Source organism: Galleria mellonella, unplaced genomic scaffold (assembly GCF_026898425.1).
Source record: "Galleria mellonella isolate WM207_F2 unplaced genomic scaffold, CSIRO_AGI_GalMel_v1 utg266, whole genome shotgun sequence".
NCBI lineage: Eukaryota > Metazoa > Arthropoda > Insecta > Lepidoptera > Pyralidae > Galleria > Galleria mellonella.
Genome location: NW_026442061.1, coordinates 3,022,359 through 3,034,992, shown reverse-complemented (window position 1 = coordinate 3,034,992; position 12,634 = coordinate 3,022,359). Strand labels below are relative to the sequence as shown.

General features: G+C 38.8%; 1 protein-coding gene across 3 annotated transcripts in view; it reads right to left on the bottom strand.

The window, feature by feature from the left end:
- The window catches only part of LOC113521031 (Ig-like and fibronectin type-III domain-containing protein 1), a 252,947-nt gene that overhangs the window by 82,579 nt on the left and 157,734 nt on the right, over nucleotides 1-12,634 (bottom strand). For all 3 annotated transcript variants that reach the window (XM_052895159.1, XM_052895161.1, XM_031908880.2), the window contains one exon: nucleotides 8,112-8,176. The gene's annotated coding sequence lies outside the window, so the exon portion shown is untranslated. The remainder of the gene's footprint in view (nucleotides 1-8,111; nucleotides 8,177-12,634) is intronic.

The following is a 12,634-nucleotide window of genomic DNA, read 5'->3' as shown; positions in this document are numbered from 1 at the left end:
AAAAAGTAAGGCCTACGTATGAAAGTTTGTAAAGTTTTTTATTTATCTGTCAATATTTATAGATTGTCTATGTTACCATGGCACGGCCCTCTAACTTTTTGCTTGAATGTGTGCGACCATATATGGTACAGACGTGCAACTCTGTACGTGTTTGTGAGACAGTTTTCAGTAGCGATCTGGCTAGAGGGGTATTACATTTGTTGGTCAAAACGTACTACTCACATATTTTTAATTCTTTGGATTTTGGAGGGGGTGCCATATATATATATATATATATATATATATATATATATATATATATATATATATATATATATATATATATATATATATATATATATATATATATATATATATATATATATATATGGCATGTATTATTTATAGATTTTAGTTATATTTGTCAATTAAGTAAAATTGTACATATTATTTATGTAAATATTTTAATCTGTATTTTATATACTATAAGACATAAAAATAAACATATAAACAATTCAAGTGAAATACGGTAGGTATTTCACTTAAATTGTTTATATGTTTATTTTTTATGTTTTTGATGGAATAAAATGTTTAGATAAATAAATAAATAATATAACAAACTCTGTCCACCTCGTAGGGCGACAGCGGGAAGATAGTAAGCGAGGATTATTTTACAGACATATATGTTATACATATATATAGCCATACTTTATATCGGTAAGCCGTCGTCACAGTTGTAGTTCCGTGAAGGATTTATGGCTACTTTGAGCGTTTTTCTCCACGTGTTTTCGTAGCGGGGCTGGAGTGAGCCGACGATATTTATTGCTTCCGTACTACGCGTGACACCACATGTGGCTTTCTTATATAAAACTCAAATGGTTCCCACTGGTCTGTGGGTTTTTGCGGGCAGACGACGGAAAAGGTTCGTTCGAATATATTTCGGAGTGCGGTGTGAACATTTTTCAACTTGGAATAGCAAATAAACTGACGCTTCACTGACTTCACGCGAACTTTCCTTCTAGGAATAAGTCCGTTGATGTAACAGTACATACTTACCTTTATATATTTTTTTCTGTTAGACATAGTACATTTAAATAAATACACATAATGTTAACAGAGATTTAAATGGGTAACTGTCGAGTTTCTTGCGGGCTGTTCTCAACAAATAATAGTTTTACGAACTCTGATTTGAAATCTGTTACACCAGTTCTTTTCTATAGACAACTAGTTACATCTCTCGGATCGGAACGAATGTATAAATGAAGATAACAGGATCATATCTTCTTTCTCACTCATTTTTTTTATATGGAGTTCTTTTAATTCAAAAATTTCACTATTTGGTGCGTTTTTTTCAAAAGTTAGTTACATACAAATCTTATCCTGACAATTATTAACACAACAAAAATATTAAGATATATCCAAATAGGTGCTGCCGTTCTGAAGTAATTTTGGCATTTAATTTTTATTTATATAAACAAAAATTTGTTATTAAATAAATTGTATATGACCGAATTAATATCATTAAATGTCCACTAATGAACATAAGTCTCCTTCTTGGGAGGTTTTGCCAGTAATTGCTACGCTTGGCAGGCGGATTAGCAACCGCAGTTAGGCTTTACAGATGTTTTAAGAGGGACGCTGTTTCTTATCCCTTGCCCTCCCTTAGTCGTCTCTTACGACATCCACGAGAAAGGAAGGAGTGGTATTCTATGCCGGGACCAGACGTCAAGTTATGTGTATTGAATTGCAAATAAAATACAAACATTAATAAATAAAAACTAGAGGGAGACTTTGTACAAAAGAAGTTTGCTTGGACACCTCTGTCCCATTCGTGTTTCAACCGTGAAGCAGTTGCGTTTGTATTGCTGTGTTTCGGTTTGAAGGGTGGGATATGGCAGTGAATTTACAGGGTATATTTACAGAGTAATTACAGGGTATGGGAATGGCAACGCATCGGAGGTATCATGGGCGAAACAGTATATTCTCTTATGTCCATGGTACTGCTCATATCTATAGGCGATGGTTACCACCTTCCATCAGGTGGGACGTCAGCTTGTTTGACATTCTAAGTTGCATAAAAAAAACTGTAAGTGCATTTTTCATAATTTTTTATTAGCTGTCAACTATCCACTGATGGACATAAGCCTCCCCCGTTATCAACATTGAAAATGATTTAATAAAATTGTTTTCGAATGTTTCGAAACATATCAACTTAATGATCTTAAAAATCATCATGTTTTTCTTTAATACAACATAAAATATAATAAGGCAAACGTCTTACTTACGTGGTTTGTTAATGAAATGATAAATGGATAATCCGAAATGGTTTCACTTGACGGGAACATTCATCAATACTTCAGTACAGTTATGTTCCACATTGTTTCTGCCAGCCGAATATAATAAGCGTCATTTGTCATGCGGTTAGAGATAAATTATTGTTTTCTAATTTTTTTTTATACCACTGAGGTGGCAAACAAGCATACGGCCCACCTGATGGTAAGAGGTTACCGTAGCTTATGAACGCCTGCAATACTAGAGGTATTACGCGCACGTTGCTGACCCTGAACAAACCTCTTTACCCCCCTTTTGAAGAACCCCATGCTGTAGTCCCTTGGAAAAACCTCGGCAGGGAGCTCATTCCATAACCTGAGTGTTCGTGGGAGAAAACATCTCTGAAACCATTTTCTAAATAAATAAGAATTGTAAGATCCTTGATTTTTTTTTATACAACTTAGAATAGCAAACAAGCTGACGGCCCACTTGATGGAAAATGGTAACCGTTGCCTATAGACATGAGCAGTACCATGGACATAACAGAGTATACTGTTTCGCCCATGATACCCCTCATGCGTTGCCGTTCCTGAGGACTCGAATGTTATTCCTCTGTACCCAGTAAATTCACGCCATATCCCACCCTTTAAACCGAAACAGAGCCATGCAAATACAACTGCTTCACGGTAGAAACACGAATGGGACAGAGGTACCCAAGCGTTATACTACGTCTGTGGTTAGAACAGAGCGTAAGGACTAAGTGTTAGTAATATATAGTAATATGTGTACGTATATATATATATATATATATATATATATATATATATATATATATATATATATATATATATATATATATATATATATATATATATATGTCCAATAACAGATATATTAGATACCGGCTATTGAATATATAATATAAGAAAAAGAACCAGCTACGAGGATGGATTGACAAGTATTTATGTGTTAGGCCGCGAATATTTCGATCTACCCTCGTATAAATATAGATGTTCGACTGGTATGGGCGATTCCGTAATGGGAGGTCATCAATGTTCAGAATAACTCAATATATAGTTATTGGATATTACCAATTTATAATAAGGACATTCTAGCGTGTAATGACTGGAAAATTTAGGTGATGAAGTTTTTTTTTTATTGTAGATAATCGGTTTACCCGATGGAAAGCGACTACCATCGCCCATGAATACTTGCAACACGAGAAGCAAAGAGCTTTTTCTATCCATTAAAAAATAAAATGTAGAAATGTGTTTATTTTGTAATCAACCGAATAAACTTATAATCAAGCCATAAACGTTGACCATGATATAAACGTTGTTATCAAAATCTTTGGTAATTCCTAACTGAAATTTTTTAAGCTTATTAATAATATAGATCAATAATTGAGTCTTCACTAACTGTATAATTGTTACTTTAGTATACATTAACACGTATCTGTAAGAGCTATATATGCCTCTAATTGATGTGTTCGCCCAGCCCTCAATGGATTGTGCTTAGTGGAATTGTTCAATATGATGCCCACGGCCACTTTCTATCATCGTACAGCTCGTCATCGACATGGAGTTCACTTTCATACCTAGATGATTGCGTACAATGCGGTTTTAGAGATGTTTTCTCTCACGAACACTCAGGTTATGGAATGAGCTCCCTGCCGAGGTTTTCCCAAGAGACTACAGTATGGGTTTCTTCAAAAGGGAGTAAAGAGGTTTCTTCAGGGTTGGCAACGAGCGCGTAATACATCTGGTATTGCAGGCGTCCATAGGCTACAGTAACCGCTTACCATCAGGTGGACCGTATGCATGTTTGCCACCTCAGTGGTATAAAAAAAGCCTTAAGCTTATTTATAACATTGTATCTAGTCTGTTTAATTATTGTGAAGAAATTGTTGGTTTATCTTTTATAAATAAATTACGCGACACCACGATTTGACAGCAGGGTTTCCAGATGCTTTTTTACATTTTTACCAAAATGTGAATAATTTTTTCTCCAAATTGTATACGATTTCATTGATTTAAACCCAATCACAAAGTTGTTTTTTTTACAACGTTGTACCATGTAACTACAAAGTGAACGACTTTTTTTGTTATATTTCTGGGAAATTGGGTTATGGATGCATAAAATTTAAGAGCAAAACGGTTGTAACGCGAGCGCGAGCATCACTGAATATTTTATTATTATATATATATATATATTTTTTTTTTTTTTTACAACACAGGGGGCAAACGAGCATGCGGCTCACCTGATGGTAAGTGACTACCGCCGCCCATGATCACCCACAACACCAGCGGCATTGCAGGTGTGCTGCCGGCCTTTTAAAAAGGAATATACTCTTTTCTTGAAGGTTATGTTGTCGTATCGGTTCGGAAATACTGCTGCTGGAAGTTGATTCCAAAGAATGGTTGTGCGTGGAAGAAAGTGCCTTGAAAAACGCACGGTGGAAGACCGCCACTCGTCCAGATGATTGGGATGAAACTTTAGTTTGTGGCGGGTTGTACAGTGGTGAAAATCAGCAGCAGGTATCAATCCGAACAATTCCTCAGAACACTCCCCATGATAAATTCGGTAGAAGATGCACAGAGACGCAACATCTCTGCGCAGTTTCAATGGGTCAAGTCGGACAGTAAGGCGTTGACTATCGATAATTCGAGCCGCCCGACTTTGAATGCGGTCTAACGGAAGGAGTTGGTACTGTGGCGCTCCTGCCCACAGGTGAGAACAGTATTCCATATGCGGCCTGACTTGGGCTTTATATAATTTCAGGCGGTGTTCTGGCATGAAATATCGTCTCACCCTATTGAGCACTCCTAACTTTTTGGAAGCTATCTTAGCCTTCTCCTCCAGATGACCGCAAAACTGGACGTCGCAAGATATATCAACGCCCAGAATTCCTAGACTTGACTTTTTATCAAGGGAAGTGCCCTGAAAGTGAGGAGATACGACAAACGGCGTCTTTTTTGCGCCAAACGCGCAGACTTGTGTCTTTTTGGGGTTAAATTGGACAAGATTTTGTTCACCCCAGATCGAAACTTGATGGAGTGAAGTTTCGATTTCAGACACAAGTCTATTCCGGCACTCATCGGTATGTGCCCGCGAGATCTTTGCATGACCGGTATATAATGTATCTCCTGTACTGTCGTCCGCATAGCAATGAATATTACTTATCTGTAACATATCATTGATATGCAGAAGAAACAGAGTCGGAGATAGTACACAGCCTTGCGGGACACCAGCATTCAAAGGCTTTAAATCAGAGCATGCACCGTCGACTACGACCTTAATGCTACGTTCCTTGAGAAAACTGGCGACCCAAATGCACAGTCTCGCAGGCAACCCAAATGAAGGTAGCTTTGAAAGCAGCGCTCTATGCCACACCCGATCAAAGGCCTTCGCAATATCCAGACTAACTGCTAAGGCCTCTCCCTTACTCTCGATTGCCACTGCCCATCGGTGTGTTAAGTAAGCTAAAAGATCACCGGCCGAACGTCCCTGTCGAAAGCCATACTGGCGATCACAGATCAGCCGGTGCTCTTCTAGGTACCGGAGCAGTTGACGGTTAATGATGGATTCCATAACCTTCGAGAATAAGGAAGTGATAGCTATGGGCCTATAGTTAGCTGGATCTGAGCGATCTCCCTTTTTAGGGATCGGATGCACCAGAGCAGTCTTCCAAAACTTTGGGACTATGCCCGATGAGTAGCTAAGCCGAAAAAGACGCGTAAGAACCGGAGCCAACTCTGGTGCGCACGTCCTAAGCACAATTGGAGGAATACCATCAGGCCCACTCGACTTATGGATTTCGAGGGAGAAAAGTGCTCTACGCACTGAGCTATGCGTGAATTTAATGTCAGGCATAGAGCTCCTACAACACGTGATGGTCGGTGGTGGTTTCTCCCCGTCATCCAATGTCGAGTTTGACGCAAAGATGGATCCAAGAAGATCGGCCTTTTCTTTAGCGTTCTGGGCCAACGAGTCATCCTCCCTGCGCAAAGGTGGAAAAGATGACTTACAGAAATTCCCTTGTGCAGCTTTGGCAAGAGACCAGAAAGCTCGAGTCCCAGAGGGCAAACTAGCCAGTCTCTTGCCAATTCTACTAATATGCTCTGACTTCGCTGTGGCTATAACTCTTTTGAAAGACCTAGAGGCAGAGTTATACTTCTTTTTAAGAGCACTGGTGTTAGGATCTCGCGACGCCACACCTTTAGCCCAGGTTAGGAAGCACTCCTGTTTCAGACGAGATGCTGTTCTACAGGAGGCTCCATACCAGGGCTGGGATTTCCCGCCGACGGGCACCACAGAGTTAGGAATAAATAATTCCATTCCCTGAAGCACCACATCAGCAATGGAATCGGCAATGGCGTCGGGATCATCCAGTGTGAAGCAAACCTGCCTCCATGGGTAAGATGCGAAAAAAATCCGCATCTCATCCCAATCTGCCGACCTGTAGTGCCAAATGCGACGTCTACCCGTAGAACGAGGTGGAGTCGGACTCGTAAGAGGCACTTCGCTCCGCACCAAACAGTGATCCGACGATCCAAGCGGGGCTTCGACGGAGATCACATAGTTGTCTGGGTGGGTGGTCAGCAGAAGGTCCAGCAGTGAAGGTGAATGGTCCAACACATCAGGGATTCGCGTAGGCGAGGAAACAAGCTGTGTCAGACCATAAGCCAAAGCAAAGTCATGAACAGATCTTCCCGCATAGTCGGTTGTACGCGAACCAAGCCATTCGGCATGGTGGGCATTAAAGTCGCCAACAATCACGACTTCAGCGGAAGGAATCTGCTCAAGCAGGGAATCTGTAGCCATTTGGACGTGCTCAATTAGTTGGTCGGTTTCAGTGTTACCGCTGTGGGACCTGTATAGGCACGCATAGATGCGGGGATGGTCATTGCAATCTACGCGCAGCCATAGAATGGACAGGTCCGTACCTTCAAGAGTCCCAAGGCGTCGACAGCAGATATCCTCTCTGACATACGCACATACACCGGCACGCGAAACAAAACAATGTTCAAGCTTATACCCCGGGTAGGTCAGGTATGATGTTTCGTTAGGAGGGGATATCTGTGTCTCCGTGAGGAAGAGCAATGCCGGCCGCGCCGTTTCTAGGTGGTGGTGGACAGCGTTCAGGTTTGAATGAATTCCCCTAATATTACAGAGGCTCACATTGAGCAAAGGGGATGCCGCAGAAGTCTTGCTCTGTTTGCCCTTGGTCCCATAGAGCGGAATTTTGCCCCCCCAGAATACGCAGGGCAGCCCGAGCGTGGTTGCTCGAGGGAGGATTCTCCAGCAACATGGCTGCTGGTACCTCCCTGGGGTACGTTATTTTTTTTAAATTCCACTGCCATGGCATTGAAAGATGGGGGGACGGAGTTGGGGGAGGATTTTAGGATAAGGAAGGGGATGGGTATAGGATGGGCCTCCGGACTCCCTCACTCACCATACGGAATGTGGTCGCACTAAAAGTGCGGCCACTTAGCGTCGGTATTCTGTGAGGGTGTGGTACTTCCCCGGTCGAGCCGGCCCATTCATGCTGCAATACCATATGGTATTACAGCGTGGCTCTACCACCTATATATATATATATATATATAGCTAGCCCATCGTGATAAATACACCTGGAATTCAGCAGGATAGTTTCCAGGGGGGACCACGTGGAGACCGATTAACAGGGTATATTGCTAGCAATGGGACTGGTAGTTCGCATTACTAACAATCCCCTTCCCTGCAGATAATAATTTAACAAAACCAGTAGTATAATTTTAAAAGTGACGATTTAAAAGAGCCTGTAAACGAATCTATTTGAGTAATAAAAACTTTTAGTCAATTAAAATATTTATAATTACCTTTGGTATTGGGGGTGTCAACCCTCTCTGTGGTTGTCAGCTATCCTTCAGGTTACATACGAGACCTGAAACAAAAGAAGATCGCATATTAAAATATGCATTTCTTATGCAACTTGGAATAGAAAACAACCTGATGACCTTTATGGAAACCATCCTTTATAGACACGAATAGGGCCATAGTTGTCACAGGGTACAGTGATAACAACGCCACCCCGCGGTTCCCCCTGGAAACCATCGTGATTAATTCTTGTTGAATTTTTCACGATGGGTCAAACTAACTTGCTTTGATTCTCACCTAACATCTATCACTGGTGTCTCGTCAGCGTATACCGATAGTGTAGGCGGGGTTAACATTCCATTTTCATCCATTAAAAAAAAATGTCACTGGAAGAGGAGCTCGATTTGCTAGCTTTATAATAGGCGTTGATATTAAATTTTGATCCGTAATAAAACAAAATTTGGACACAAACTTTTTTGATCCCTGTAAACTTTTAAGGGCAATATTAACCGAGCGAAAGTAAATGATAAAATATTAAATTTCAATCATATCACATTATCGAAAGTCATTAAAGTCCAACTGAAAAGTTGCCGAGGATTTGGCGTTAAAAAGGTTTTCCGGTGCTAGGTAATTCAACCCTTTCAACATTCAATTCTGTGCACGCAAATGTGTAACAATTTCGGTGCGCGAGGTCCCCGGGGTGAAGTGACCGCGGTAAGGTCGGAAGGGTTAGATACGGTGCCGATTTATTTCTATTACCGACTGGCCGGCGAGCAGGCTCGTGGCACACCGAGCGGGGGCAAAATGGATTCACATTAAAATTTAACTCGCATTTATTGTTTATATATCTAATACTATAAACTGGGGGAAAGGGATTGTTAGCATGCAGACTACCAGTCTCATTTTTTTTTAATGGGTGATAATGAAATTGTAACACCACCCGTGCTATTGGTATACACTGGCGGGGCACCAGTGTGAGGATGAAGCAGGTCAGTCAGCCTGTCGTGACGAATTCAGCAATAATTGTTCACGATAGTTTCCAGGGGGAACCACGTGGAAGTCGACCTAATAGGGCATATTGCTAGCAACGGGGCTGTCAAACACTATTGCTAACAATCCCTTTCCCCCTAGTCTCATTATCAGCAGTTTATAAAACAAAATCATTTCAGAACGGTTGCACCTATTTGGCTAATTCTTTGTTGTTGTGTTTGTAATTGTTAGAACAAGGTTTGTATGAAAGAAAATATTTGAAAAAATGGTACGAATAAATAAAAATATTGGGTTAATTTATAAAAGAAAAGTAAATGAGATAGATGGCAGTAGGGAGAACTTACAATAAAATTTTTGGTCTTATTTCTTTCATTAGTACACCCGGACAAATCCGGGGCGGGCAGATAGTATAAAGAAGTATATTTAGTAGAAATACGTCACACACTTTAAGGATTAGTATTGCCCTTTTCTTCTTTAATTTACTTGGATAGACAAACGAAATTTAGTCCATAAAAACTTGGGAATAATTGCTCTTCACTGGTGGTTGATTTACACGTATCTTTAATTTACTTGGATAGACAAACGAAATTTAGTCCATAAAAACTTGGGGATCATTGCTCTTCGCTGGTGGTTGATTTACACGTATAAATTTACATTGTATAAAATTTAGTTAATCACTAATTTTATGTAAATCGACCGATAATTACTATTAAACGACTAAAGAAATAATCCAATTCATGTGTTATGTTTAATTTTCCCCAGGTATCCTAAAACCGAATAATCACAATAGGAAATTACACAATGAACGCTTTAGCTGTAAGGAAAAATGCCCTAATGTAATCCAATCCGGTGGAATAAATAAATTATGCTTATCACCTTCATTAACCGTTACATAATAACGCTTCTTATTCCTTATTCAAAATAAGATTTTTTTAGTGCTCCAACCGTTTTTCTGCTTCATAATTAACGTTCCATTGTATTTTTATTCACGTAATACGTTAAAATCTTTATAATAAATTATAAATACAACTACACTGAAAGAATCTTAAAAGTAATTTACATACGCAAGAAGGAAAATAGGGGCTTAACTTTTTTTGGAGGTTATAAAAAAGAGAAAAAGCATTTGAAACGAACTTCAGTCACATGTAATTTAATAATAAAAGAATTGCCTGTACACTTTCACTCACCCGTGTGAAATATTTGATGAGGTAACTTATGAAAAAGTAATCCGTCTTATTCGGGCTTATGCTAAGCTTCAAATAGATTAAAATGCCGAGGATTTACTGTATAGCTTTAGAAAATTCTATTTAATCAACCAACTTCAAAAAGGGAGCGAGGTTTTTAATTCCATTATATTTTTATATGCGTAAGTTAAACGACAGTTATACTTTTTTAATAGAAGCCTTATTTTGTCTGTAAAATTGTTTTCAATTTTGTACTAAATATTATGAAATATGTTTTAAAAAAAATGTACTTTTATTTATTCCGCGATATACTAAAATAATATAGTGCTAAAATGTAACGACAAATGTTATCTACATTGATTATAATAAATAATAACTATTGTATGCTTTTATTGTGTTTTATTTACCGTGTCGTCTCGATAGACAATAGGCCACCTCTTTCTTTCCTATGGGTGTCGTAAGAGGCGACTAAGGGAGGCGAGGGATGGGCAGCAGCGTCTCTTTTAAAACATCTTCAAAAGCTAACTGCGGTTGCTAATCACAGAAATCACTATAGCAAATCTCCCCATGGGGGAGGACAGTTATGTTCAGCAATATACAATTAAAGGCTGATATGACCGTATTCTTACATATTTTCTATAAGTATTTGAGAAATTTCCAATTAACTGTCAGTTTATTTTTTTCTAAATATTTAATTCAAAAATTTTTCGCCAAAAAAATGTTTACGTCAACAGTCCGTTAACGGATCCTTGCGCTCGTTGTGTCCTTGCCCTAAACCAGTACATGTACCTACGAGTACGTATGGAATTGGTTTCGGGGTCAAGACGCACCGATTGGATTTTTCCCGGATTAAATTTCAGACACTCGCCCGGAGGGGAGAACACTGCCTATAATTGTATGGGGCGGGATGTTTCTTCATTGCATGCGTGGGATTTAATTAAATCCACGCTTATTAGGCTCTATGTAACTGTCGGATCAGGACTTGGCCATTACGTTAAGCAATTCGATACTAATACAAATATATTGGCGATTTCCGTTATTCTTGGAAGATATTTCTGTTTATTTTTTTTTTTTTCTCGGTGTACGAAGAACGGTGTATACGTGTTGTGGATATTCCAGATGGCGTCTATTATAATATTTCTTTTTATACAACTTAGAATGGCGAACAAACTGACGGTCCACCTGATGGAAAGTGGTAACCGTCGTCTATAGACATGAGCAGTACCATGGACATAACAGAGTATACTGTTTCGCCCATGATACCCCCATGCGTTGTCATTCCTGAGGACTCAGGTGTTATTCCTTACATAGGAATTCCCTGTAAATTCACTGACATATCCCACCCTTCAAACCGAAACACAGCCATGCGGGGAGAAAGGGATTGATGGCAATGGAGTTTTACAGCCCCATTGCCAGCAAAATGCCTTAGTAGGTCGATCTCCACGTGGTTCCTCTGGAAATCATCGTGAACAATTCTTGTTGAATTCGTCACGATGGGCTAACTGACCTGCTTCATCCTCACCTATCGTCCTTTACTGGTTAACATTCCATTATCACCCATTAAAAAAAAAACACAGCCATGCAAACACAACTGCTTCACGGTTGAAACACGAATGGGGGTAATAATTATAAATTATTATTATTAATAATAATTAGAGTAACTTTAACACGGTACGGCTTATGTTCAGCAGTGGACAGTAAATGACTGATACGATGATGATGATGATACTGTGATAAGACAGATGAGTGATTTTATTTCTTCAGATATAAGCGGAGTTTTTTTTTCTAATGGATGAAGATGGAATGGTTCACCATCTTATGCTAACGGTGTACAAAGGCGGGGCACCAGTGGAGGATCAAGCTATGAGAATAATGTCAGGTCAACTGGCTCATCGTGGCGAATTAACTGGGAATTGATTAATAATCATGATTTCCAGGAGGGACTATGTGGAGGTCGATCTGATAGGGTATATTGTTAGAAATAGAGACTAACTAACCTTTTTATTACTAATAAACTATTCCCTCCACCATTATAAGTCATACAAATTAAGTAGTATAGTAAAAAGTAAATCAATTTTGTTTTAAAGGGTGTATGGTAGAGTAAGTAGAGTAGTAAAATAACAAAAAAAAAAAAAACAGTAAAAATATCATATTTTCATATTGTTGTATTTGCAAGAATGGCATCAATTTTATTATATATATATATATATATTTTTTTTTGTGGAAAAAAATCTTTATCAAAAATTTCCACTTTCAATGTTTTGTTTTTTCAAAATTATTTTACAGATATATAATTAAAACAGATAAATACGTTCTAATTTTTAAAATTGTCATTTTTAATTGTGTTTCAA